The sequence below is a fragment of the Galeopterus variegatus genome, unplaced genomic scaffold (assembly GCF_000696425.1).
Source record: "Galeopterus variegatus unplaced genomic scaffold, G_variegatus-3.0.2 Scaffold5175, whole genome shotgun sequence".
Lineage (NCBI taxonomy): Eukaryota > Metazoa > Chordata > Mammalia > Dermoptera > Cynocephalidae > Galeopterus > Galeopterus variegatus.
In genome coordinates, this window is record NW_007731286.1 from 35229 (window position 1) to 62405 (window position 27177).

The following is a 27177-nucleotide window of genomic DNA, read 5'->3' on the forward strand; positions in this document are numbered from 1 at the left end:
ATTTGACATTCAGACCATCTGGTAAATGCTATCTGTTGGCGTAAACAACTGGCTTTCTACAGTAGAAGTTAATTTCTCACTCACCGGAAGTCCAATGATGGTGTTTCTGATGTGGATAGCATTCATCATGGTCTTTCAGGTACAAAGGCTCTTTATAACTTGTGATTCACCACCATCCTCTAGGGTTTCTGAGTCCTCTGTATTTAGCTTCCAGATGAGGAAAGAAAATGGGGAATTTTACATTGGGATTTTTGTGAGCAGGCCTGTAAGTATTGCTCACATTCCATTGTTCAGTGTTTAGTTATATGACCACATCTAAATGCAGGGCAGGCTGGGAAATGTGATCTATTCAAGTGCCTGGGAAGAAGAGGTTGTAGGTTTGGTGAACAGCTTGCCAATTTCTGTCACATGTTGACTTCCTCTGCTTTTTTTCTTTTAAAAATTGTTCTCATTTTCTTTAATTTAATAATTCGTTCATTCAAAAGATGCTTAATGAATTTATACTATATGCTAGGCACATGTTATTGTTCTAGGCACTTGGAATACATTAGTGAACATTTCTCATTTGGGGTTTGTCTGATTTTTTTCATGATTAGATTCAGGTTATACATTCTTGGCCAAAAAGTAGTCCTGGTTCTTTTATGCATGTTAGTTAAACATATTCTATCTTAATTTTATGTTTTAAAAAGGATACACAGCTTGGGAGTAGTTAAGAGAGTATGTGAAAAATAAGGTTACAACATTCTTTGGAGAAGGTATAGCAAGCATTATGTAGCAATTTTCAATTTTAAATAAGCCCAAGAGCTTCTACTTAAATATCCACCAGAAAAGAATATGTGAATATATTTTATTTATAGATAAATTATGCACAACACAGACATATTGATAATCATTACAGTTACTGTTAATAATAACATGGCTCTGTTAATATACATAAAGCTGATTTTTTTCCATGTATAAGAAAGCAGATATGCTAATTAGAAGACTTTAGCATGTAAAATCTCTCTAGGCCTGAGATTCTTAGATTTTAAAATTCTCCTTGTTAGGCCATGCGCTTCTTGAGGTTGGGATCCAGTCTTATTTTTGTATTTCCAGTACTTATCACAGTGCTCAATGAATAGTAATAGAGGTTATAGCTAATATTCATTATGCACTACTGCATATCAGGTGATGTTTAAGCATTTTACATGTACAACTCTTTGATGCAGATACTATAATTATCTCTATTTTAAGGTAGGAAAGCTGAGCACAGAGATTAAGTAACATATGCAATGTTACACACCTAACAAGTGGCAGAGCTGGTATTCAAACTTAGGCAATCTGACTTTAGAGCCCATGCTCTTAACTTCCACACTTCAATAGACCCTATAAATGCTTGCTGAATAGATGAATGAATGAATGAATATGTGAATGAGGGAGACGAAGGGGTAGACCAGGAGAGTTCTAAAATGCCTTCTGGGTTAGAATTTTATGATTCTGTGTTATGTTCATCCATGACTCTTTGGGTTTTGTTCCAATTGATGAAAATTTCTTATTTCACAATAGTAATCATGTTTCACTTTTTTACTATAGGTAAAAAACAACAACAACAACAACAACAAAAAACCTGTTGTGACCCATCTTATTATTTTGGTAGTTATTTACTCATCATTTATTTATTCATTAGATAGGTATTGAGTTTCTACTATGGGCCAGGCATTGTAATAAAAGCACTTAAAACAACAACAACAACAAAATCCAAACTCACGTAAAGTTAATAGTCATGGGAGTACAGTTGATATTGACATAAATGAATGATTACCCAAATAATAATTAACTCCTATTGTGGTGTGTGTGGTTGTAAAGTACAAGATTTTTATTAAAGCTTATAAAAAGGGAACTCAACCTAATTTGTATAGCTCATTTTATACTCTGGAAAAAGATAATGAAAGACTATGACTAAATAATAGCTGATTGAAAGCCAGAGTACAAGCCAGTGGGCCTCCTTTGTAACATACAAAAAAGACCTTATCTTCTGCAGAGGATAGTCAGGGAAAGTTGGACGGGCATAGTATTTAATCATTAGAGTAGGTGAGCTACAAAGGAGGTTGTCCAGTCAAGGCAAGTCTGCTATGAAGGAATAGGACCGTGACACATGAAATGGGAACATCTGGCTTGTTGCCCAGAAACCTTATATCCCTAGATTTCTCTGAAATTTCTAAGATTACAGAACTGGACAGCTCTCTCTACTAAGAGCTACCACCCACCCCCCTTTTCTTAAAGACAATATAGAGGCCTCTTCTTTGCAAGGCAACAGGTGACCCCTCAGAATCTGTCCTCACATCTCCCTGACCACCACTGCAAATGTAACAGCATAATCCAGCTGGAAGTATTGATTGTGAAAATGGAGGAAAGGGGCTATGTCCCAACAGAGCTACATGACCCAGCTAGCCTATATAGACAAGAGCTGGGGGAGTACATGTGGGATTGTATTCTGAAGGTGCTCAATCAGAGGGGCAGGAGCATCAGAATGGATGAAGAAGAGTTTCATTATTCTGGAAATATTCTCCCAAAATGAAGGATTTATGCCCTTACAAGGACCCCAGAAGATAGTGAGGAACTGTTATTAGAGTGGGTTCTCAAAGCATGGGAGAAGCAGTGGCCCATACTAAGTGAGCTTGAAATGCCAGATTTGCTGTGGCAGATGGTCACAAAAGGGATATAAGAATTCAGGGAACTGGGCATGAGGAGTGGATATTCTAATAAGGCAGGAAAACACAGGAGATGGTTGAGTTTTAGGGGAAGGGACAGAGGATACAACATTTACTAAGGATATAAGGAATGCACTGATGGGATGAATATCAGCATCACTAAGTTCAGCGGAGACTCTTCTATAGCCTGGGGCTGATGGTGGAAGAAATCTTTGTAGAACTAGGCTCATTGATAGCAATTGGGATGATAGGAACCGAAACAACTGAAGTCAGGTGGGAGAGAGTAACTTTTAAAAGCCAGGTGAATGCAATTATTATAAAGACCAGGAAGGTCAGAATAGCAGCTAAAGGGGTATGATCCACAGAGCATTATGAAAGTGCTAAGTGGAACACAGTATTGCTAGAGGCAAAATAAATGGGTAGTCAATAAAGATAGTGCTCAAATTGTACCATGAGAAAAAATCAAGGATGGATGGTCAGGGAGATTGAGTACAACTTCCCCAGCAAAAAAGTCAGTCATAACCACTGGTGAAACGTTTGTACCAGAACCAGTGAATGGACCTAGAACCCAATGATTGAAGAAGAGCCTGGGTCCTAATGTACTTGGCAATTCCATAGCAAGTAGTGGCAGTAATAATTTCCCAATGCTTCCTCAAAGAAAGCAGCAGCCATGTTCTAGGGTAACTGCACACAAAGGGGAAAGAGGAACACACAAATATTTTGAAAATTGTTAGACACAAGGTCTGAGTTGACATTGATACCTAGAGACCTGATGTCTTCCCCTACTCTCTCCCTTCCCCATTTTGAATGGGTGCATATGAGATGCAGTCAATGAATGGAATTCTGGCCAAGGTCCATCTCAAAGTGAGTCTTCTGGGGTCCTCAAACCCACCTGGTGGACATTTTCATGATCACTGAAGATAGAATTTGAATAGGAATATTTGATAGTTGGTATAACCATCACATTGGATCTTTAACCTCTGAGGTAAGAGCTGTCATAATGGGGAAAGCCTAGAGGAAAACTTTGAAATGCCCCTCCTTCATCTCCTCTGAGTTAGTGAATCAAAAACAATATAATATCCTGAGGTAAGGGGGATAGTGGAAATTAATACCATCCTAAAGATTCTAAACAACGTAGGGGTGATGTTCCCAGTCATATCTCCATTTAATTCTTAGTCTGGATCCTAGAGGAACTAGGGAGATCCTGGAGGATCATAAAGTTAACCATGTGCTAGTGCCAGTTGAAGCCACCATGCCACATGTGGCATCTTTTCTCAAGCAGGTTACATGCCCTCAGACATTTGGTGTACAGCCATTGATTTGGCAAATTCATTCATCCTCTCCTTATTAGAAAAGAGGACAGAAACAGTGTTTATTTATGAAAAGGACAAGAGTATACATTTAACAATTTTGCCTCAGTAGTATAACTCTCGAGAACCATTCTTGGTCATAACATAGTTTGAAGAGACACGAACTATGTCAATAATATCAAGTTAATTGAGCGAAAGCAAGAAACCTATACCACATTGGAGGCCGAGGGAAGATGCATTTTTTTGAGAAGGTGGGAAACAAACCCTAGGAAGATTAAGGGACTTCCTATATCAGAAAAATTGTTACAACTGCAGTGATCAAAAGCATGCTCAGGCATCCACCCAAAGTAAAGGATAAATTATTTCATCTTGTATCTCCCGACATAAAGAAAGTACAATACCTGGTGGACCTTTTTAGGTTTCAAAATAGCATATTTTACACATGAGAATATATCTCTGACCCATTTCCTGTTTATGTGAAAGACCTCTGCTTTAAATAGGACCTAAAAACAAGAAAGGGCTGTGCAGCAGAGGCAGGCTGCAGTGCATAGAGCTGTGTCTAAGGCTGCCACCTGACAAACCCTGTGGTATTTGAGATATCAGTGCTGTGATGCATTTATGGCAAGTCTCTGGGGGAGAATCACAGTGTAGACTCTGGGATTCATGAGCAAGGACATACCATCCACACTGGAGAACTATATGCCTTTTGAAGAAGAACTTCTGGCATGCTACTGGGCCTTCTTAGAGGGAGCATCTGACCACAGGGCATGAAGACATACAGAACTGCCCATAGTGATCTTGGTCTTGTCAGGCCCAGAAGTCTTAAGGTTGAATAGGTCCAGAAACAACCCACCATAGGATAGAAGTGATTCATCCATGATTTATCATGAGCAGGATTGGAGAACACAAGTAAGCTTCATGAACAAGCAGTATTTCCTACATGTTGTCCACCACTGTTGCACATGCACCTCTTCATCAGCTTACACCTATGACCTGATGGAGGGCAAATAGGCCTAAGCTTGGTGCACAGATGGGTTGGCTTGGTATGGGGGTGCAAGTCAAAAATGGGTAGCAGGTGCATTAGAGTTTCACTTGGATGGCCTTGATGGTGTCAGGAGAGAATCTTCTCAGTAAGCAGAGCTTCAGGACATGTACCTGGTCATCCACTTTGTGTGGAATGAGAAGTGACCCAAGATTGGAATATTTATGGAATCACAGAAGAATCAAATGGCTTGGTCAACTCTTCAGAGGCCTGGAAGGAGCAAGATTGGAAGACAGGGTCCAAGGGTTTGTGTAGAGGCATGTGAATGGATATGTGGGAATGGGCACAGAGTGTGAAGATCTTTTTCTTACATGTTAATATCTACCAGGGAGCATTTATTATGGAAGAGTAACTAGACAACCAGGTAGACATAATGACTTGGTGAGTTGTCTCTGTCATTGGTTACTCCAGTGATGACATGGTGGGCACATGAGTGATGTGGCAGAGACAGAGGCTATACATGGGCTCAGCAACCTAGATTTCTACATACCAAGGTTAATAAATATTACAGGCACTAAATATCCAACATGCTACCAACAGAGAACAATGCTGGGCCCCTAGTATGGCCCTATCAGCTAAGGAGAATGAAACTTACCAAGTCGACTAGAGATTTATTCTCACAGATATAAACACATGTTTTAGATATGTTGTCCTTCCTCTCACAAGGCCTCAGGCAGCATCATTATCTGGAGACCATGGAATAACTGATCCATAATATCATGTCAGACCAGGCACGTAGTGAACTGTCATGCACAGCAGTCGACAAGCCAGGCACATTGCCTGTCCTTACAGCACTGGTCCTGACTAGCCTTGTCGGGAATACAAATGGCTGAACATAAACTGCCATAGAAAACTAAATGCTATATTATAGAAAGAAAAGGGTTATGTTGGTTGATGAAGGACATAGAAGGAAAGCCCCGAACTACTTTTGTGGGGTCAGGGAAAGTTTTCCAGGAAAAGTGATATCTGAGACCTGAAATATAAGCAGGAATTGGCCAACTTGAGATTGAAGGTTTCAGAGAAGGAACAGCATGCACAAAAAAGCCCAGAAATCAGGACAATTTTTAGCAAGCTGGAAAGTAGCGTAGTCAGTAAGAGTCCAGAGAAGTAAGCAGAGGACTAGAGAAGTAAGCAGAGGACCAGTCAATCATGGAGGACCTTGTATACCCATGAAGTGGTGTATACCTGTGAAAGCACCCTCTACTTTTTCCTGGGGCAATGGAAAGCCATTACCGGGATTTTAGTAGGGAGACAGATGACAGATTATATTTGCATTTGAAAAATTTCATTCTGGCTGCATCATAGGTTATAAAGAGAAGCAAGACCAGAGCAGAGGCTGTTAAAATCATCCATGTGTTAGGGGTTAGTAGTTTGGACTAGGGTAGCACTGGGGATAGCAAGAAGTATATAGGCTCAAAGCATGTTTAGAAAACAATAATCGTGCTTAGAGAGTGATATGATGTGGTACTGAGGAAGAACAAAGACGCTGCACTCAGTTCTGTAGGTGTTGCCTAGCACAAGGGTGGCTGCCCAAGAGATAAGTAGGTGCTGAAATCTCCTGAGCCCTGATTGTGTGCTCTGGCATAGCCTGTGTTTGCCAGGAGGAAGGAGGTTCTTGCTTAAAATCACAAAAAGACACCATATGGGCTATTGGTGGCCCAGAGGAAAAGTCAACCATAATGCCAGTTTCTGGTTTGGACAGTTGGATTACTGGTAGCACCATTGGCTGAGGCTGGGAATGGAGATGGCGGTGGGAAGGAAAGTAATGAATGCAATTTGCACTTAAATCCTACTAAAAACCTTACGAAGTAATATTAACCCCATTTCATTATAAAAAAAAGAGTCTTAGAGAGGTAATTCTTTTTCTCAAGAACATATAGTTAGGGAATGATGAAGCTGGGATTCAGATCCTGATATATTTTTTTCATTCTCCATATTTTCTAAAAAATGGGAAAGACAAAAATCACTTTAACGTATTATGGAAACTACTCCATTATGAAAATATATGTAATTTCATTGGTAAATATGCCTGTATAATTTTTCAATCATTTGTATATCTAAATTTTATATTTAGAAACTATTACTTTTTAGAAATGCCTCATTGTTCCTCTCTTCACACTTGCTGTTCTAGTAACTTTCTCACTTTTATCTAAAGCCTCTTGTCTTCTCCATCTTTCTTTTTATTATTATTATTATTATTAATTAATTAATTTATTTTTAATGTTTTGTTTTGTTTTTATTCGTTATGAATATTCATGGGTGATAGAGTTTGGATGTGTTATCCCCACCAAAACTCATGTAGGAATCTGATCCCCAATGTGGCAGTGTTGGAAGCTGTTTGAGTTTTGGGGGCGGATCCCTCATGAATGGATTAATGCTCTCTCTGGGGGTGGTAGTCCTGAGTGAGATCTCGCTCTATTAGTTCCTGCAAAAGCTGGTTGTTTAAAAGACCCTGGAACCTCCTCTCTCTCTCTCTTGCTTCCTCTTGCCATGTGATCTGCTTGTACCCACCAGCTGCCTGCCACTTTCCGCCATGAGCAGAAACAGCCTGAGGCCCGTGCCAGATGCAGCTGTCCCAGAATCAGAAGCCAAATAAACCTCTGTTCTTCATAAATTACCCAGTCTCAGGTATTCTGTTACAGCAACACAAAATGTACTAACACAATGGGGTGCAAATCAAATTGTCATCACTCGTGACCAAGATGTGATGGCCAAATCCATACTGGCAGCATGTCCATTACCACAAATTGTTTTTATACCCGTGTCCCCCACCCAATTACCCCTTCAGTTATCCCAGACCTCCCTCCCCATCGTCCTTTGCCCACTCCACTTTGTATCCCTAGGTGTGTTCTCACCTCCTGCAAGTCCTACACACTACTGTGGTCTTTCTTTCCTTTCTTCTTTATTTCTTAGCTCCCACTTATGAGAGAGTACATATGGTATTTATCCCTCTGTGCTTTGCTTATTTCACTCAACATAAGTTTCTCCAAGCTCATCCATGTTGTTGCAAATGGGAGAATTTCATTCATTTTTATGGCAGAGTAGTATTCCATGGTGTATATATACCACAGTTTCCTTATCCAATCATCCATTAATGGACATTTAGTTTGGTTCCATATCTTGGCTATTGTGAACAGAGCTGCGATGAACATGGGAGTGCAGATATCCCTTTGACATGATGATTCCATTCCTTTGAGTATATAACCAGAGGTGGGATTGCTGGATCATATGGCTTCCCCATCTTTCAAAGTCCAACTGCAGCCTTACTTTCTACAGGGAATGATTCTGACCCTCGTAACCTCCTGCTTGATGTAAACGTTGCTCTCATGAGCTCCCTGGGTATCATATATACATACCTCTTTCACTTGAATTATCACACTGCCCTAGTAGTTGCTTTACTTTTAGTTTTATATTCCTAGTACTTGGCACATAGGTACTACTCAGTAAATAGTATTTGATGGAATATTGTGTGAGTGAACCAGTTCTCAAGGTACACCTCTTCTAATAAGCCTTCATTTATTTATCCAGTCTGTCCCCTAGTTCTGTGTCTCTCAGACATGGCTGAACATAAAAATGAACTGGGATTTTTAAAAATACAGATTTTTTTCAGACTTTATTCTAGACCTACATAATCTGAGACAGGGCCAAGGTATCTGGACTTTGAAAATGTTTCCCACATTGACTCTACAGTCAACTCAGCCATTTAGGAACTACTGTTCCAGGCCACCAAAACAGTCTAATATAACCCTTCTACCAATGTGTGCTTATGGTTATATCTGATATCATATTTATATGATACATTTGTTATATCTTCACTAAAGAATTTTGAGGTCATTATCTGTATCTAAACTTTTTGATGTAATTCCAGACACCCAGCAGGGTTGTTATACGGGCCTGTCCATAGTCACTGGAGAGAATTTTTGTATGTCTTACATCTTAAATTTATTAAGTTACTTAGAGTTGCATGTCATGCTTTGGATACTAAGCACAATCTATACAAACATACACATGAAGCAGATATTTTTCTACTTGTCAGTAAGACATATATTTTTATATGATCATATTGCTATTTTAGAAAATATAAAAAAATATTTTTATCTTACCATCTGTTATGCACTTTATAAATGTGGCCAAAACAGAATGTATCTGGGATAAGGCCAACAGAACTGTTTTACTTCTGCCTTGTTTGTGTATTAACAACACAGCTAATGTCAACATGGCTTTATTTGCTCTTTCTCCTAAAGACCTGACCAAAATCCATGCAGACACCTTACAAATCACCTACATTGTCTCCTGTGCCATTGAGAAACTGTTGACATTTTTAAAAGCAATGTGTTTTTAAGTGTATAGTAATTCTAACTTCGAGCACCAAAATCATATCTAAGCTGACATATATTTTTCTAAAATGCTATATGCCATATCTCCATTTCTTTTTCAACAAGCATGGTTGAATTAAATGAGAAACTGCCTGACTTAACCTCATAAACTTCAGTGTTATGACATTTTTGACTTGGAAGTATGTTGTCATTTATAAGGCATGTTTTATGTTTGTTTTCTCATTTCCTCTGTTAGTAATCTGAAAAACCTGGCATTTATATTGATGCAATAAATATCTCTGTGTCAATAATGTAGTCATAATTTTCTGATGATTTCTCAACACTTCAGCTAATGTGACGTCATTCCAGATGATCTTACTAAGTCTTTTATACTCTCACCGTACTTTCAGATCTAGGATATCACTTGTCCTTTCTACAAGCATGCTGCTTCCTAGGGCTGAGATCTTTGAAGCAGCTCATGATAATTCCAACATCCCAAGATTTTGCTATGTCTTCTTTGTGAAGAAGCATATCTCAAGAGTGACATTTTCCAAATAACCTCACAGGAGCCCTATAAAATGTAAGCAAACTTCTGGAACAAGGTACTTCTCTCTTACCCATTTTTTGAGATGGTATTTCCTGAGTGGGATGAGTCACTGCACCTGTCCCTGCTGCACTGTCCAGTCACGTCACGATTCTGTCATCGAGTTGCCTATCTCACAGCTTGGTGTCCCTGCCTTTATTCTTCCTAATCCTACCCCATCTTCTGCACAACTGCCATGATAATTTCTTCAAGCATCATGCTTAGGTCATTCTCTTGATAACTCTACAGAAATACCTTCCTTTATATTAAGTAAAATTCTCATTTCTCAGTGTACACTTTAGAACCCTCTGTTAGTGGGCTAATCAAGGCCATTCTACTTCATCATTGTCATTGCTAACATGAGCTCTTGGTTCCCAGCCATTCCATTTTTCTGTAAGTTCCTGAACTTGTTCTCACTTTCCATACCCTCAGTCACATTCAGTGCATGCCATTTTATTCATCTTGTTTTGTGCTCCCTCAACAATTATATTTAGCAGTAGCTAAAGGAGAGTTGAATTTCTGAAAATATTTGTGGGGCTCTAAAATTAGCAAAGTAAATCACATTTTGAATTTACTAGAGGGAGCTCAATATTTAAAATAACCTTCCCCAAAATTACTTTATTTAAATTAAAAAGGTCCTTTTAAAGAGTGAAAAATTATTTAGTTTTTTTCCCTGTTAATTTGAAGCTTTGTTTTCTGAGTTTTCCTGTAAATGAAGACCACAGAATAAAAGATGTTTAATCTTAGGAGAACGCTTAGTCTTAAACACTAATTTTAAAGCAATGCAATTGTATGATTATAGTTTGTATTATGTTACATGTTACTTCTGTGTTGCCTTGAGCTATGGTCTGAATGTTCGTGTACCAAAATTCATATGTTGAAACCTAATCACCAATGTGATGGCATTAGAATGTGGGGCCTTTGGGAGGTGATTAGATCATTAGGGTGGAGCCCTAATGAATGGGATTAGTGCTCTTATAAAAGCTTCCCCAGAGAACTGCCTTGCCCCTTCCATCATGTGAGGACACAGTGAAAAGGAGCTATAAGAAAGTGTCTTCACAAGACATCAAATCTGCTGGTGATTTGATCTTGGACTTTCCAGTCTCCAGAACTGTGAGAAATAAATTTCTGTTGTTTATAAGCTATCCAGTTGTATTAGTCAGGGTTCTCCAGAGAGACAGAATCAATAGGATACGTTACAATTATATGAGAGGGATTTATTAGGGGAATTAGCTCACATGACTAAGAAGAAAAGTCCCATGATAGGCCATCTATAAACTGGATGCCAGTAGCATGGCTGAGTCCAAGTCCAAAGGCCTCAAAACCAGGAAAGCTGATGGTGTCCTTGGTATAAGTCCTGGAACCTAAAAGCTGAAGAGTCTTGAGCTCTGATGTCCACCGACAGGAGAAAAGAGTGTATCCCAGCTCCAGTGGATCAAGAGAGCTTCACCTCTTTCCTCTGTTTTTTGTTCTCTCTGGACCCCCAGGGGATTGGATGGTTCCCAGCCACGTTGAGGGTAGGTCTTTCCCATCCAGGCCACTCAGACTCTCATACTAATCTCTGCTGGAAACACCCTCACAGACACACCCAAAAAGATAGCTTTACCAGGTTTCACAACATTCCTTCATCTAACCAAGTTGACACACCTAGAATTAACCTTCACACCAGTTTATGATATTTTGTTATAGCAGCCTAAATGGACTAAGGTGCCTTGTAATTGGTTTCTTAACATTTCCTAACTTGTTTCCCTATTTATTCCTCTTGTATTATCTTTCTCAGTTTATGGCACTATCATCCATTCAGTGGTCCAAGCCAGGAACCTAGAAGTCATCAAGATTTCACTTCTTTGCTCAATTTAATACTATAATCTCTTCCACTAGACTATAACCCCCTTGAGGGCAGTGATAGTGCTTGTTCACCATTCTGTCCACCACCTAGCCCACTACTTGGAATATAGAAGATAGACAATAAATACTTGAATTTAATGAATGAGAATGACCCTTCTCTCCTCCTTAGATCTAAATCATTATTAAGTACTTCTGATTTACCCCCTAAGTAGTTATTTAATCTATTCCCTTTTCTCAGTCATGCTCTGTTCAAGGCCTGTAGTGGATTGAATGTCCCCCCTAAACTCACTGAAGATTGAATTGTGCCCCCAAGTTTCATGTTTTAAAAACTTGGCCCTTACTGTAACGGTTAAGAGAGTGGGAAATCCTACTATAGTAATTGAAAGGTGGGTCCTTGAAGAGGTGATTAGATTTCAGGACCACGCCATAGTGAATGGATTAAAAATGGTGGTCATGGGCATGGTTCTGAGGGCTTTAAAAGGAGAGTGAATGAGGAAGTTAGTCTCTCTGTGCACTGCCATTTCGCAATATGATACCCTGCATCACTGTCACCACCAACAAGACCCTCACCAGATGTGTTCCCTGGACTTTGGACTTCCTAGCCTCCAAAGCAGTAAGCAATAAATTTTGTTTTCTTATAAATCACCCAGTTCCGAGTATTTTGTTATAAGCAACAGAAATGTTCTAATACAGGCCCCTATTATCTCTTAATGAGACTACTGAAATACTCTCTGTATCCAGTCTTATCCCCTTCCCTTTACTATTTCCCCAAATGATTCATCTTGAATTACAATATTTCAATGACACCACTTGCTAAATCCCTTCAATGGCTTTACGTGAACCACAGGATGATCTTCAAGCCTGTTAGCATTGGGACAAGGTCCTCTGTGGCCTGGCCTCCTCCTACATCTCTTGTGCTACTCTCCTTCTCTTCTTTTTTAGTGATACCAAATTGATTTTGGTTTCTCATATACACCATGATGTAAATTTATTTATATAGCAGATGAGTTCTTAGCATAGCCTGGAGAAGGGGTCAGAGAAGGATTCCTGGGTAGGAAGACACATTGGAGAGGTCTTAAGACATTAGTGGAAAAGAAGGCAGAAACTCAGAGAAAATTACAGCCTTTTTTCTCCCTATTTGATTCTTAGTTATGATTATTCAAACCTAGCAAATTTATCACCTGAAGTATAAGCAAGATGTTACTTGAAATCTCTTTTCAGTTAAGTCACGTGGCTGGCTGCATGATCTTATTCATTTACTCATCCAACAAATTATTTATTGAGTTCCTTTTACGTGCCAAGCACTGTGCTATACACTGAGGGTGTACAGGTGAGTAATTGAGACATGCACCCTGACCTCATGGAGTACAGACACAGTATAACTCAGTTACCCTTCAGAGCTTGAAACCCAAAGACTTGATTGGACCTCTAGAGAGGAAATCGGAAATGCCAAATATGTATCTTTAGCCTCTTATCTACATGAATGTTGTGCTAATTCAATAAGGAATGAATAACATTTTACCTCCATGGTAGATGTGGTGAGAATAACTGATACCTTTAACTTCTTGTGAATGATACTATCATGTAGATGAATCACAAGAGATCAGTTTGTTTAGGCCTTATTGTAATAATGGTTAATGGACAGTTTTGCCTTCAGTCGTGGAGTCAGTGTAAGAAAAATCTTAAAAGTTTTTAAAATTCATGTCAATATCATCACAGGTGTTCTTGTTTAGGTGGAATTGATGTTGACTATTCCCTTAAGGCAATAAAACAGCACAGTAAGAGGCTTCACACATCCTTACCAAACTCTCTTACCATCTTAGGAGCTCTGCTGGATACATGTGTTCAAGAATATGTGGTTTCAATGCTGAAAGGTTCTTTGAGGTAAAGTGAGAGACAAAAACTGGCACTGCAAATCCCTGGTTTTGATTTATCAAGGAGGTTTTGGGTAACTTAGATTGCACATGAACAGTACAGATATAGTTTAAGTCTCTCCTATGTGGCTAGCCATTCAATATAGATTTTAAACTCATTAGCTAATTTATGAGTGCCAAGAACATATCCAAAAAATATATTTGCTGCTCTTCTAGAAGTATTTCATTTACTATCTGATATGATCAGTTTACCTTATTGCTTCAATTCCATATTTGCAACATCCAAAAAGTCTTTTATTAAAGTTTTTCAGTATTTCAGTTTCTGTATATTTTAAATGTATTCATCTGGGAAATATGCTAAGCCTTTTAACAATCTGTGTTCATTTTCTTCATGGGATATTAAGCATATCTAGCTACATTGCTACATAAATAAAATTGCTACTAAGGAAGCTAGCAGTAAAAGGGAGATGTAAAGATGAGAAAGGCAAAGTGGAACCTATCTGTACATGTTCTCAGGTAGACACCAGAGAACAAACATAGGCAAAGAGACAGAATAATTGTTTACTAGATGTCAGAGAAAGAAAAGAGGTCCAAAAACTGGAGAATCAAATTCAGAGCCAGGTGTGTAACTGTGGTGCTAAGGTTACCCTCACCAAGAAAAAAGAAGGCATCAGGAAATCCAGTCACAACTAGGATTACATGGTATAAAAAATCAATAAAAGTTATTTCTTCTGATTGGAGAGTAGTAGAATCATGGATGGAAATGAAGGAGAACTGAAATTATGTTAAATCAGTATTCTACCATTAGCATCACTACCACTAATATGACCACTACTTTAACCTTTTCAAATTGTATGCTCACAGGAATATACACAATGGGATGCCTCGATTTCATAGAGGTGTTTGGTTTACCTGCTGTACATGCCAAAAACACTCATCAGGCCCAGGTACCTGTCACTATAAACTGGTAAAGCTGTCTCAGTATTTTCTTTGAATTCAGAATTTTAAGTAGTATTTTTCTTTTCTTTTATTTTTACAATTAGCATGAAGTAGGATCTACTTGACAAAAGTTTCAACATATGCTGAGACATAAGGAAAAGTGGCAGAAACAGAGAAAATCTACATTTAGGAACATAAGGAAGGGAGAGAGCACAGTGAAGGAGATACAGAAAGAATGGTCAAAGAGTAGGAGAGAACTTAAAGCATACAGTCTACTGAAACCAAGAAATAGGTATTAAAAAGGGTAGAAATGTGTGGAGGTAAGAAGTTCTTAATTCTATCAAATACTATAGATGAAAAAAGAATGGTGAATTTGGTAAATAAGACATTGGGGACTTTAGGGAGAGCTGAAGTAATAATTAACATATATTGAGTACCTTCTACATAGTGGTTATTATTTTAAGAATTTTATGTATAACATCCAACTTATTTATTTATTCTTTCTGAAAGTTCAACTTGTTGTTTGTTTGCTTGCTTGCTTCCTCCCATTTATGAGTGAGGACGTGTGGTATTTCTCTTTCTGTGCCTGGCTTATTTCACATAATTTTCTCTAAGCTCATCCATGCTGCTATCCTTGGCAGAATTTCATTCTTTTTTATGGCTTAATAGCATTCCATGGTGTATATACCAAGTTTTCTTTGTCCAATCATCCATCAATGGACATTTAGTTGGTTCCATATCTTGGCTATTGCAAATAGAGCTGTGATAAACATGGGAGTGCAGGTATCCCTTTGACATGATGCTTTCCATTCCTTTAGGTATATACCCAGTAGTGTCTACCTGTAGTTTTTTGAGAAACCTCCATACTGTTTTCCATAATGGCTGCACTAAAGTACATTTCCAGCAAGAGTGTATGTGTTTCCCTTTCTCTGCATCTTCATGAGCATTTGTTATTTCCTGTCTTTTTGATAATAGCCAGTCTAACTGTGGTGAGATGATATCTCAGTGTAGTTTTGATTTGCATTTCCCTGATGGTTTAGGGATGTTCAGTATTTTTTCATGTACCTATTGGCCATTCGTATGTTGTCTTTTAAGAAATGTCTATTCAGCTCTTTTGCCCATTTTTTAATTGAGTTATTTGTTTTTTACTATTGAGTTGTTTGTGTTCCTTGTATATTCTACATATTAGCCCCTTGTCAGTGTGTCGTTTGCAAATATTTTCTCCCCTTCTGAAGGTTGTCCATTCGCTCTGTTGATTATTTCCTTTGCTGTGCAGAAGCTTTTTCATTTGCTATAATCCATTTGTTTATTTTTGCTTTTGTTGCTGGCGCTTTTGGGGTGTAATTCATAAAATCTTTGCCTAGTCCTATTTCCTGGAGTGTTTTGCCTGTGTTTTCTTCTAGAAGTTTTATAGTTTCAGGTATTACATTTAAGTCTTTAATTCATTTGAGTTGATTTTTGTAGATGGTGAGAGATGGGGTCTAGTTTCATTCTTCTACATGTGGCTATCCAGCTTAACATCTAATTTAATCTTCATAACAACTTTAACAAATATAGGAGATAGGTATTAGTTCTACTCTCATTTTCTACATGAAAGACTACAACACAAAGAGGTTGAGTGACTTACTCAAGCATATGACACTAATGGAGAAGCAATGATTTAATCCTTAAAGTCTAGCTCCAGAGCCTAGACTTTTAATGGAGGTTGATTTGAATTAGGTGCTAAAGTCCTTGAGGAAATGCGGGAATAAGCTAGAGATTCCAGGAGGAGATGTCATGGTGAACGAGGAGGGAGTCATAACAGAACGGAACAGATGGCAAAGAGAGTGATTGAACAGGTACACATGGGACGAGAGTCTAGAAGTATTAGAGGGGATTGGGGAAAATGGCATGCAGATTTTCTCCTCCTTAAAGAATGATTTGACTGTGTTGAGAAGGAAGTAGGGTTCTCAAGGAAAACAAATGATTTAATTGAGATGAAGAGGTAAAGATGATAAAAGATAAAAAAAAATTGTTTTGGAGGTCACAATGGTTAAGCATGCCAAAATACCAACAGGGTAAGTTAGGTTAGAGGAAGGGTAGAGCTGCCTGAAAGCAATGAAAGTATGAGACAGCAGTCATAAAGAAAGGGTAGTAAATGGTTATGTACCCAGGATTGAAAGGACCAGAGGTCAGAAGGTATTTGGAGGGACCTGGAAATATAGAGGAATATATTTAAAGTCAGCTTGGAACAGATAGAAGAATACTTTGTTTCCAGGTTCCAAATATAATGTCATGATGGTAGAAGTGTCTCAAAAACTCTGGCCCTAGAAATTAGTCCTAAGAACACTTTAAAAGTGGTACTATCAGTCTTGGGAAATTCATTGTAAAATTAAACTACAAAAGACTAAGAAGATTTTAAAAATTGAGTGGAGAAGTTCTTAATAAGGATGACAAAATGTAGAATCCTTAAAAGAAAAGATTTTTACATTTCCTTAAATTAAAAACAATTTCAAATAGCAAAAAAAAAAAAAAAGAAAGAAAGAAAGAAAAAAGAAAAAGAAAAAAATATTCCAGCAAAGTTGAAAGATAAACTCAGCACATATTGGCAATTTTTATCATAAACAAAGAAATAATTTCTCTGATATGTTAGGAGTTTTATAACTCAGCAAAGGACCATTAGATAATAGTATTATGGTGAAAAAATATATATTAATGTTCACAGAAAACAAAATAGAAATGTTTTTTAAACATAAGGAAGATGTTCAATCTCACCCACAAGAGAAGTGCTAAGTAAATCCATAACCAGGTACCATTTTTTCTTCTTGGCTAACAAAGATAAAATATTTGGTAACTCACTGTGTTAGCCAAGATATGAGAAAATAGACACTTTCATACATTACTAGTGAAAGTGCAAATTGCGCCAATATATTTGGCAATGTATTTAGAATTACTAATGCACTATACTTCTTGACCCAGCAACTTCCTTTGACCTAGCAACTTGCCTTCTGGTAATTTATCCCACACGTATAGTTGCACATATGCAAAATGACATATGAGAAGTTATTCACTAAAGCATTATTTGTAATTGTAAAACATTGTAAGCAATCAAAATGGCAGTAATGCAAATTTGGGACTGGAGAAATACATTATGGTCCAATGGCGTGCTCTTTAGCCATTAAAAAAAGACGATGGAAGGAAGGAAAGAAGGAAAGAAAGAAAGAAAGAAAGAGAGTAAGGAAACTGTATAAGTACCAATTAGGAACAATCCCCAAGGGAAAAAGCAAGTGGTGTATAGTGCATTACTGTTTGTGTAAATATAAGAGATGCAACAAGGATATACTAGGGGTCTTCAAAAATTTATGAAAAGATTTGTATTATGTCTTAATTCTATTTTTTCATTAACTTTTTGAAGTACCCTTGCATGTGTTTATTATTTTTACATACCATATATCTGGAAAAATGTGCAAAAAATCCAGATAAACTTCCCTGGTTGACTCAGGGGACCTGGATGTCATAGGGCACATTTAGCCATTGTGTGCCCTTTTGCATTTTTAGGTGAGTTGAGATTCCCTGGTTCAGGATAAGGGATAGGGCCAAGAGAATTGTTATTTTCAAAAAAAAAAAACTTGATCAAATACAGTGGACATGGTGGCTTAAGGGTAGGTTTATATGAACCTTGAATTCCAAATCAAAGTTTCGTATATTTTATTTGGCAGTCAGTGAAGAATCAATGAGACTTTGAGCAAAAGGATGAGGTATGTGGGGCATTGTTTCGGAAGATTCATCATGCTTTCATGTGCAAATAGACTGGAGGGCAGAAGTGTCAACAGGTAGAAAGGACAGGTATAAGGATATCGCAATACCATTGTATTAGCCCATTTCTATTGCTTATAACAAACTATTCGGAACTGGGTAATTTATAAAAAAATGAAATTTATTGCTTACAGTTTCAGAGGCTGGAAAGTCCAAAGTCCAGGGAACAGAGCTGGTGGTGGTGACAGTGACTGAGGAGTCTCACATGGCAGAAAATGGCAGAGCAGAAAGAGTGAACTTCTCATGTGCTCTTCTTGCAAAACCCTCAGAACTATGCCCCTGACCACCATTATTAGCCCCTTCACTACAGCATGGTCCTACAATCTAATCACCTGTTGAAGATCCCATCTTTAAATTACCATAATAGGGTTTCCCACACTCAACAGTTAACAGTGGGGATTAAGCTTCAATGAGGTTGGGGGGCAGGAATCCAATCTACAGCAACCATATATTGCATATATTGCAAATACTATAATACTATATACAATGTATGTAAACACTTCAAAAAAAGTCAGTTATCCCTAATTTCCTTCCTCCTTTCTTTCTTTCTTTCTTTTTTTTTTTTTTTTTTGTCTTTTTCATGACCGGTAAGGGGATCGCAACCCTTGGTGTGGTGTCGCCCGCACTGTGCTCAGCCAGTGAGCGCACCGGCCATTCCTATATAGGATCCAAACCTGCAGTGGGAGCGTCGCTGTGCTCCCAGCGCCACACTCTCCTGAGTGCGCCATGGGGCCGGCCCCTTTCTTTCATTTTTTACTGTATCGTCTTCCAGAAAGAACTGAAAACACTAATACCTTGCCACCTAACTTCCAGATTACCTTTTTTCACCCCAGTTTTTTGGCACCTTTGACATTTTAACACCAAAAATATAGTTGGAAAGATAAACTAATATGGTCTTTAGAAAAATTAATTCATCGTTATTTGCCTATTTTCACTATATTCTTTTAAGTTGAGCTCACTGTGATTTTGAAGGACCATTCATCATATACTTGAGTTTAAAGTTTGAGATTATGACTTTTAGACTGCGAGTGGGAATTTTTAACAGAAATAGGATCTAACTTACAAAAGTATGATTTGAAATTTTCCTTGGAGCTTACCATTTATGACTACACATGAGTTAGTGAAGACCTTGCTTAAGAATGTGGCAATAAATATGAGGAAGTTGGAGAGGAAGCTTTGACTACGCTTGTGGACTAAGTGGATTTTAGAAAATACAGGAAAGCAGTAATAATTATTGAGCCTGGAGGACTAGGAGAACAACGTTGACTCTGTAACAAAAGGGGAGGGGGGGGTTGAGGAAAACAAGGATTTCATAGAAGTTCTATTTTGTATCTCTAATACATGGAATTTCATTTGACAGTGGACATTGAAGTGGCAATATTCAAGCAACAGACCTTGAGCTCAGGGAGGAAGTTTACAGTGACCCTATAGATTAGGGAATCCTTTGTAGAGAGGCAGGCGAGTTTTCTGAGGGTAGGGAGAATGAAAAGAAGGCACATCTTGTAGGAAATGCTCCTCACCATTTCAAAATCTGTAGCAAAATTATTCAGCTGGTGTTTGAATTGGCGCACAACATCATTCTGATAATGATGGAATTTGTGTAATAGTTTTTCATATGAAAGCTGACACTAAGATAAGCAGTTGCATGCACCATGCATCATAGCAGTTCTACTGACACGTATCTGTCCAGAAACACCAGGATTTGGAAACAGTAATGAAATTGTTCAATGTGTGTCATATGCTTCCATGACTGATTTTTTAAAATGAGGTCAGTGTAAGAGAAATTAGATTAATTCACCCCAATATACTTATCTCACTGTAACACAAAATACAGATTCAGGAATATCAACTACTCTTATTCATTAAACATGCAATCCAATTGTGTAATTTTTGTAGTTAATCCTCTAAATAATGGGAAAACAACAGGCAAAATTATTTCTTAATGTACACACAAAAGGCAGACAACATAACCCTTTGGGTTTACAATGACCCAATTTCCAAATTTTCCTACTTGATACATTTTTTGTATTTCATTATAACTTAACAGAAATATATGATATTTGTTATTCCCAAAATATAAATCAATTGAAATCTATGATTACTCATTAAATAGTTTAATTCTTTTTATAGCAAATTTTAGTGGTATTACTCATGTATTATTTACAAATTATTCAAATTATTTTCTTAAATAATTTGAGATATGAGAACTTTAATGTGGGACTGTATTCTTAAACAGAATTATGGCTTGGCTACTTTTAATAGAAAAATTGAAAAGTGTTCCCATGAGAATTATTTTTCACCTGTTTTACTTAAATGCACTATTAAATTTTTTTTTCAGTTTTAGTAAATGAATCATTATATAGTCACAGATAAATATTACTGAAAAAATTATCACATTTTCAATAAGTATAGGTTAGAAAGTTAGACTCAATAGTAAGGGTAAAAACGTACTATGTTAATATTTAGGAAAACTAGATAATATATTATTAAGAATGAGCACTAATGCAAATTTTAATATTACTATGCAGTTTTTTTGGTGCTTTATCTTGTACAAGAGAAGTCTTCTTGTCTAACCTTGATTTAATTGTACTCTGTGCATAAGCAGTAACCTCACTTGGGTCATGAATGTGAATCAATAGAGTAAAAAATGCCACATTTGACCTTGCCATTATGGCAAAACTTTAGATATTCAATATTGTATTCCTTATTGAATGTGTTAATTTCATTTGGAGATAACATAACTATCTTCATCTTTAAAAACATAAATGAATAATGAATTATACCAAAACAAGCTTTTGAATCATCTTTTAGATTTTAATAGCCTTAAGATTGAATTAAATAGAGACAATGTGAGTAAATTACACTGACATAAAGAGTAAATTTATGGTGCAGATTTAACTACATTCTGTTACAAATTGTGCCTGAAGAGTTTTATAGTTTTGTTTTCAAGGAGGTAGAATTAATAGGAATTGCATCAGGAATACCAAGCATTATGAGGATGAGAAATCTCGAATTACTGTTATGACACTCTGCTACCTAGCAATGTTCAGATATTCATGTAAAGACTCCATTAAGTAAGAATTGTAAGAATTGTAAGTAAGAATTGCTAAGAATTGTAGCTAATGGAACTTAATATGAGCCAATGGTATGAAGGAGTCTCTCAAACTGCTAATGCCCCTTTTGGTTTCATTAAAAAAATAAAGGAATAGGTTTGCAAAAAAAGAGAGAACTAACAATTTTCTTGAACTGTGATCTGATCCAACTTGCATCTCTATTACATTTAGTTCTGGGAGTTCAGAGTAGGCCTGATGAGCTTGAGCAACTCTATTGGAAAGCAAACAGGAAAGCAACACATCAGAAATGACTTTAGATATCACCTGAAGGAGAAAAATGATGGAACCCAATAGAAAAGCCATCAGGAAGCAGATGCGTTTAATTCACCATTATCTCTGCCTTGAAAACAAATGTAGCCTAGCAGTTTCAGTCATTGAAAAATTTCAAGCAAAGTTGAATGAATTCATTTCAGCAAACTTGTATATTAGATTTTGTGTTAAGTAGGGGCTTGAGCTGGATGACATACAAATCACATGTGATTCAAAGATTTTATAATTATTTAGATATACACACATATATAGGCAGATATGCTATGTATATTGATTAAATACTGTTTAAAGATGTAAATTCAACTTTAAGCCTTATTTCATCTAAATTAGCTGCACTTCTCTAAAACACCCATTACATCATAGAAACTTCTGATGAAGAAAGTTACAAAGTGACAAGTGGGATTTGATGTCTGTTTCATTACAAAGGATGTTTTCATTCCTTTTTGTCCCTTGTCTCCCTTACAGAATGTATATTAGAGTAACAAAACAGTTTGATTTCTTTTCCTTTTCAATTTTTTGGCACTATAGAGTTGTAATCCTGCGTAAGTGCAGCATATCTACTTTTGTGGTACTCAGAATAATTAGAATTAGAATTGCAAATTCAAAGTGCTGTAGAGAAGAAGAATTAGAAAGCAACAGTTCTAAAAGAGTCCAATTTGTCCCAATCATTGTGGAATGCATATACACAACCCATAACATCTTCTGGGTTCCTGGACTACATGTGTTCTTGGGACACTCAGAAAAAAGACCTCTCCTGGTGTATGAAATGTAACAAATTGTATGCCAAAGATGTATCTTACTAAGATCTCAGATATCAATTGCCTGTTTATTAGCTCGTTTTCAAAATATACTGTAAAGCAAAAAATTAAATTAATTCTAATAATCCAGTTTAAAGTAAACCTAAGACATATACTACTATAGGGATATAAAAGTCGTGCTATTTCCTTCAATCAGAATATCAATTGTGAAATAATATATGGCCATTATGTTACCAACAAATCTTTTTTAATAGATGTCTTTCAGGGTACTATCAAGCTGGATATTTTCTCTTGACTAATGATGTGTGTGTATATACGTGTGTGTGTGTGTGTATGTGTGTATGTATATATGTATATACATAGAGAGAAATAGATGGTGATATGTATCTGTATTTGTTTAGCTAGGTAGACAAATAGGAAGATAGATAGGGAGATGGATATACAGACATGCATCACATAACATTCAGTCAACAACAGACTGCATATAGGACAGTGGTCCTATAAAATTATAATGGAGCTGAAAAACTCCTGTCACCTAGTCTGTTGTGTCATGGTAGCCATATAGCATTGTAGTACAATGCATTACTCAGGTAGAAGCAATTGGTTATACCTAGTTTGATGGTATAGCCTAGGTGTGTAGTAGGCTATACCATCTAACTTTGTGTAAGTACACTCTACAATGTTCTCACAATGATGAAATCACCTAACAATGCATTTCTCAGAATGTATCCCCATTGTTAAGCAATGTTTGACTGTATGTACATATATGTATATATCTAATATATGTTATAGAAATGCATATGCTATATATAAACATGTGTACACATATATAGCTTTCTGAGAGTGAAGTGTAAATATTTTGAAACAACCCAGATTGTAAACTTAGTTTTTATATTAGTCAATATTACCTACTGGAAGAATTTTTCCAGGATGAATAAAAAAATAAAGTACAAACACATAAAAAATCAGTTCATCTCACATTCATGTTCACATTCATAACATAAAACTTGTTTTATATGTGTACTCTATTATGGAATATTTATTCCCATAAATGGTCTTCCTGGCTCCAACATTGAGCCTCTTAGGTGCCAGGATGCTTTTTGTATGCTTTTTGTATACATGTATGTATGTGTGTGTGTGTGTGCATACATGTATGCTTGTGCATGCATGATTAAAGCAGTTACTTAGATGCAGTTTTAAATTTATCCTCAACTTGATATTTTGCTTGGATTCTTAGTCACTATGATGAAGAACATCCTTGGGAGCCAGAGCTGGGTTCAAATCATGGCCCTCACACTTATAAACTGTATAGTCTGAGAGGCCAGGTAATCTCTACAAGACTCATTGTATCTCTTTGAGAATGTAGAGATAAAGTAATACCTATGTGCAAAGTTAAACATGTATGTAAATTGCCTTGTACAGTGCCTGAATGTTCTTGTAAATCGTATCAAGTCATAAAAAGTAACTTTTTAAAACTCTTTCATTTTTTATATATGACAGCAAACGGATTTTTTTACTGAATTAATTATTCACTCCTTTGAGATTACTGGATATATAATAATCATATAATAAAAGTGCTTAAAACTTCCTTCAAAATATTCTTTCAGAAACTTATTCAACCTATTATCTCTTTTCTGTCGGTTTATGGTTTCTTGCTTTTAGATTTAAAATTTACTGCTTATGTGATTATAGTGTAATTTATAACAAGGTGTTGAGCAAGTGTTATTAGCCAATAGCTGTGCTGAAATCCTAACATATTATCATGTGTTGGAATATTATTATTGTATGCTAGAAAATGGCCTTGTAGTTCCCACAAGTAATGACCATTTTCTGATAGAATCTGTAGTTTTTTTATATTTAATAAATTTGTTTGGTAACTTTAAATTCTTGTTTATTAAAAGAAAAAAACCAACCTTGTCTAACTTTTTTTTTTTTTTTACTGCCAAATAATTCCTTTTATATTTCTTTAGATGAAATATTTTGGTAATAAAACTTTTCCTCCTTTTTCCTCCTTTTGCCTGAGGACTCATGTTTTTATTGGTGATGAAGATTACATTTTATTTGTAACTCTATTTCTTTCCCCTTTCTTTGTCAGAGTCCCTATTCTATCTCTTCCTTGTGTGCTTTCATGCTTAATTTTCCATCTTGTTCTCTTGTGTTTCCATCCAACACAGTATTAATGAGCATAAGACCTTTCATACTCAATTAACCTACTCTCTCCCTTTGGCACTGCATTGTTTTCCTTAAGATTTTCCTTGAAGTTAAGAATTTATATAATACAAATTTATTGTCATTATTCAGTTTGTCCTTCTAGACAGAAATCACCCAAGACCAGGTATTTCCATTTCAAAATTTGTCTATACCTGTCGGTTTCTCCAGCTGACCTCTGAGTTTTAATTTCTCACTACACTCTAGCTCCCACCCTCATGCCATTTCAGGCCCAATTTGGTGTTCTTACTCATCTTACTAATTCTTCCTTAAGATGTCTTGCATCCTTTTTTTTTAAGACATAGTCCAAAGACCATGTTCTTCAAGAAGTTTTGGCTAAATCTGCTTTTCTTGAAAGCTGACAGTATGAAATTTGGTCTACATTTTGCATTCTGTATACTTTTATAATCCACCAATGGTAGATTTCTGAGAACCACCACATCTTCCTGCTCCCTCTTCTCAAATCAGTATATCGATTTATCTCTTCTGCATGAAACTTGATTTCCATCTTCATTTAAGGCTAATCTACATATGCTTCTGGATCTTGAGGTAGTTTTAAGGCATGTCTGCAAATTTTTTGACACTCCTCCACAAAAAGTGGAGTCTGATTCCCTCCTCTTGAAATTTAGGCCAGTACTTAGTATCTCGCTTCTAATGTGTTGGATGAGAAGCAGCATGACATCTAAGGCTACACTAGAAAAGGCAATTCAATTTCTGCCTGTTTCCCTTTCTAGGGACACACATCTTGGGAGCCCTGAATTGACATGTGAGAAGTCAAAGCTTCATGCAGGAGAGACCACGTATAGAGGCCACACTGAGGGGGAGACATCCAAGGAACTCCAGCTGTCACAGCCCCCAAAGGTTTGTCTTTCTAGTGTCAACCGACAGACACATCAGTGAACAAATCAGATAATTCCAGCCTGCAGCTTTTGAGTTGCCCCAGATGACTGAGTGGGACAGAAATGAGATGTCTCTACTGAGTCCTGTCCAAACTTCAGATTTGTGAGCAAAGTGATATACCTTGTAAATTCCAGGTGCTTCAGTTGTGAGTTCCAGTCTCTGACTTCTCAGCTCAGAGAGATTGTTCTGCTCTGCTTGGCTTGACTTCCCAGTGCCATGATCCAAATGTGTCACCGTGAGGAATGTCCGGGCAAACATCATACTCACATGTGCCTCAACTTTTCTCACAAATTACAACCCTGTACTTTCTTTTTGTTGTTTACAGCAGGAAGATGAGTTTACTACCAGTGACTCCATTATGACCAGAAGTGGAGCATTTATTAAGGTGAATCTATAAAATGTTTATTTAGTTTGATGAAGATAAAACTAAAAGGTAGAAATCCCCTGCTGATAAGGAAAATGATTATACCATGGAGTCTTTTTAATTATTATAGGAGACTGCAGAAAAAATTCTTGATAACTTTAATTGCATAAATTTTTTTCATTTTGTTTTCACCCTGAAAAGTGGTAATAAATAATATATGGAAATTTATTTTTCCTCTTTAAGGGATATGAAAAACTATATTTTGAGAGTTTCAAGAGTGATGAAACAAGAAAATTATAGGTACTATGTCACTTTTCTACAAGATGTTTAGAAACGTTATGTTTTGAAGATTTTCTATTTTACATATGTCTCAAAGTTATTACTTAGTTTTCTTTGGAGTGGCTCTTTGAATTTAATTGCCATTACTAATTTTGCTTGTTAAGACTGTTTCACTGTTATAATTATAACTTATTATTTATATGATAGACAACCAAAGTGGCATATAGCTGCAATAAATTCTGTGCAACAATTATACCAGTTAGAAACTATAGCTCAGGAAAGATGCACTGTTAAGTGAAAATTTAGAAATTACTAAATATTTAGTCAAAATGAATCTTTTCTTTCAAGGTAGAAATCCAGATTGAAGAAAACCAGGCAAAGAGTTAAAAATGTTTTTTAGTTTACCAGAATGAGAACGCAAACAGTTTTGGGAGGGTATCTCTTTAGTAATTATTACCAGCATACTGAGGCATTTTGAAAAATAGTGCTAAATGCTCTAAAAATTAGAAAATTAAGCAAAACAAAATAAAACAAAGAAAAGAGATAGTCACAATCACATAAAAAATAAAAACAATATTTTAACTAAAAATATAATTTCAGACAATGCAAAGAATGAAATCTGGAAAAGTTAAATAATTATGAATCTCCTATTTTTGCTTAAATGTATGGCAGGGCTGCCCCCTGATTTGTAGGCTGAGAAAGTAATTGCTTCTGTGATGAGAATGAAGAGGGACATCTTACTAGTGACCATGAATATCTCTAATACAAGGAGCTGAAATTCTAGTCTTTATATTTCTCCTTCTAGGAGTAAGGTGAATTCTGAAGTCCTTTCTGCTACAAATCAAAGAGGAATTGAAACCAATTCTCTACAAACTGTTCCAAAAGATT

General features: G+C 36.5%; 1 long non-coding RNA gene across 1 annotated transcript; it reads left to right on the forward strand.

The window, feature by feature from the left end:
• Positions 1-27177, forward strand: LOC103604483. Its single transcript, XR_551721.1, has 4 exons — positions 1-139; positions 25481-25607; positions 25972-26031; positions 27095-27177. It is a non-coding gene; the product is annotated as an uncharacterized LOC103604483 (long non-coding RNA).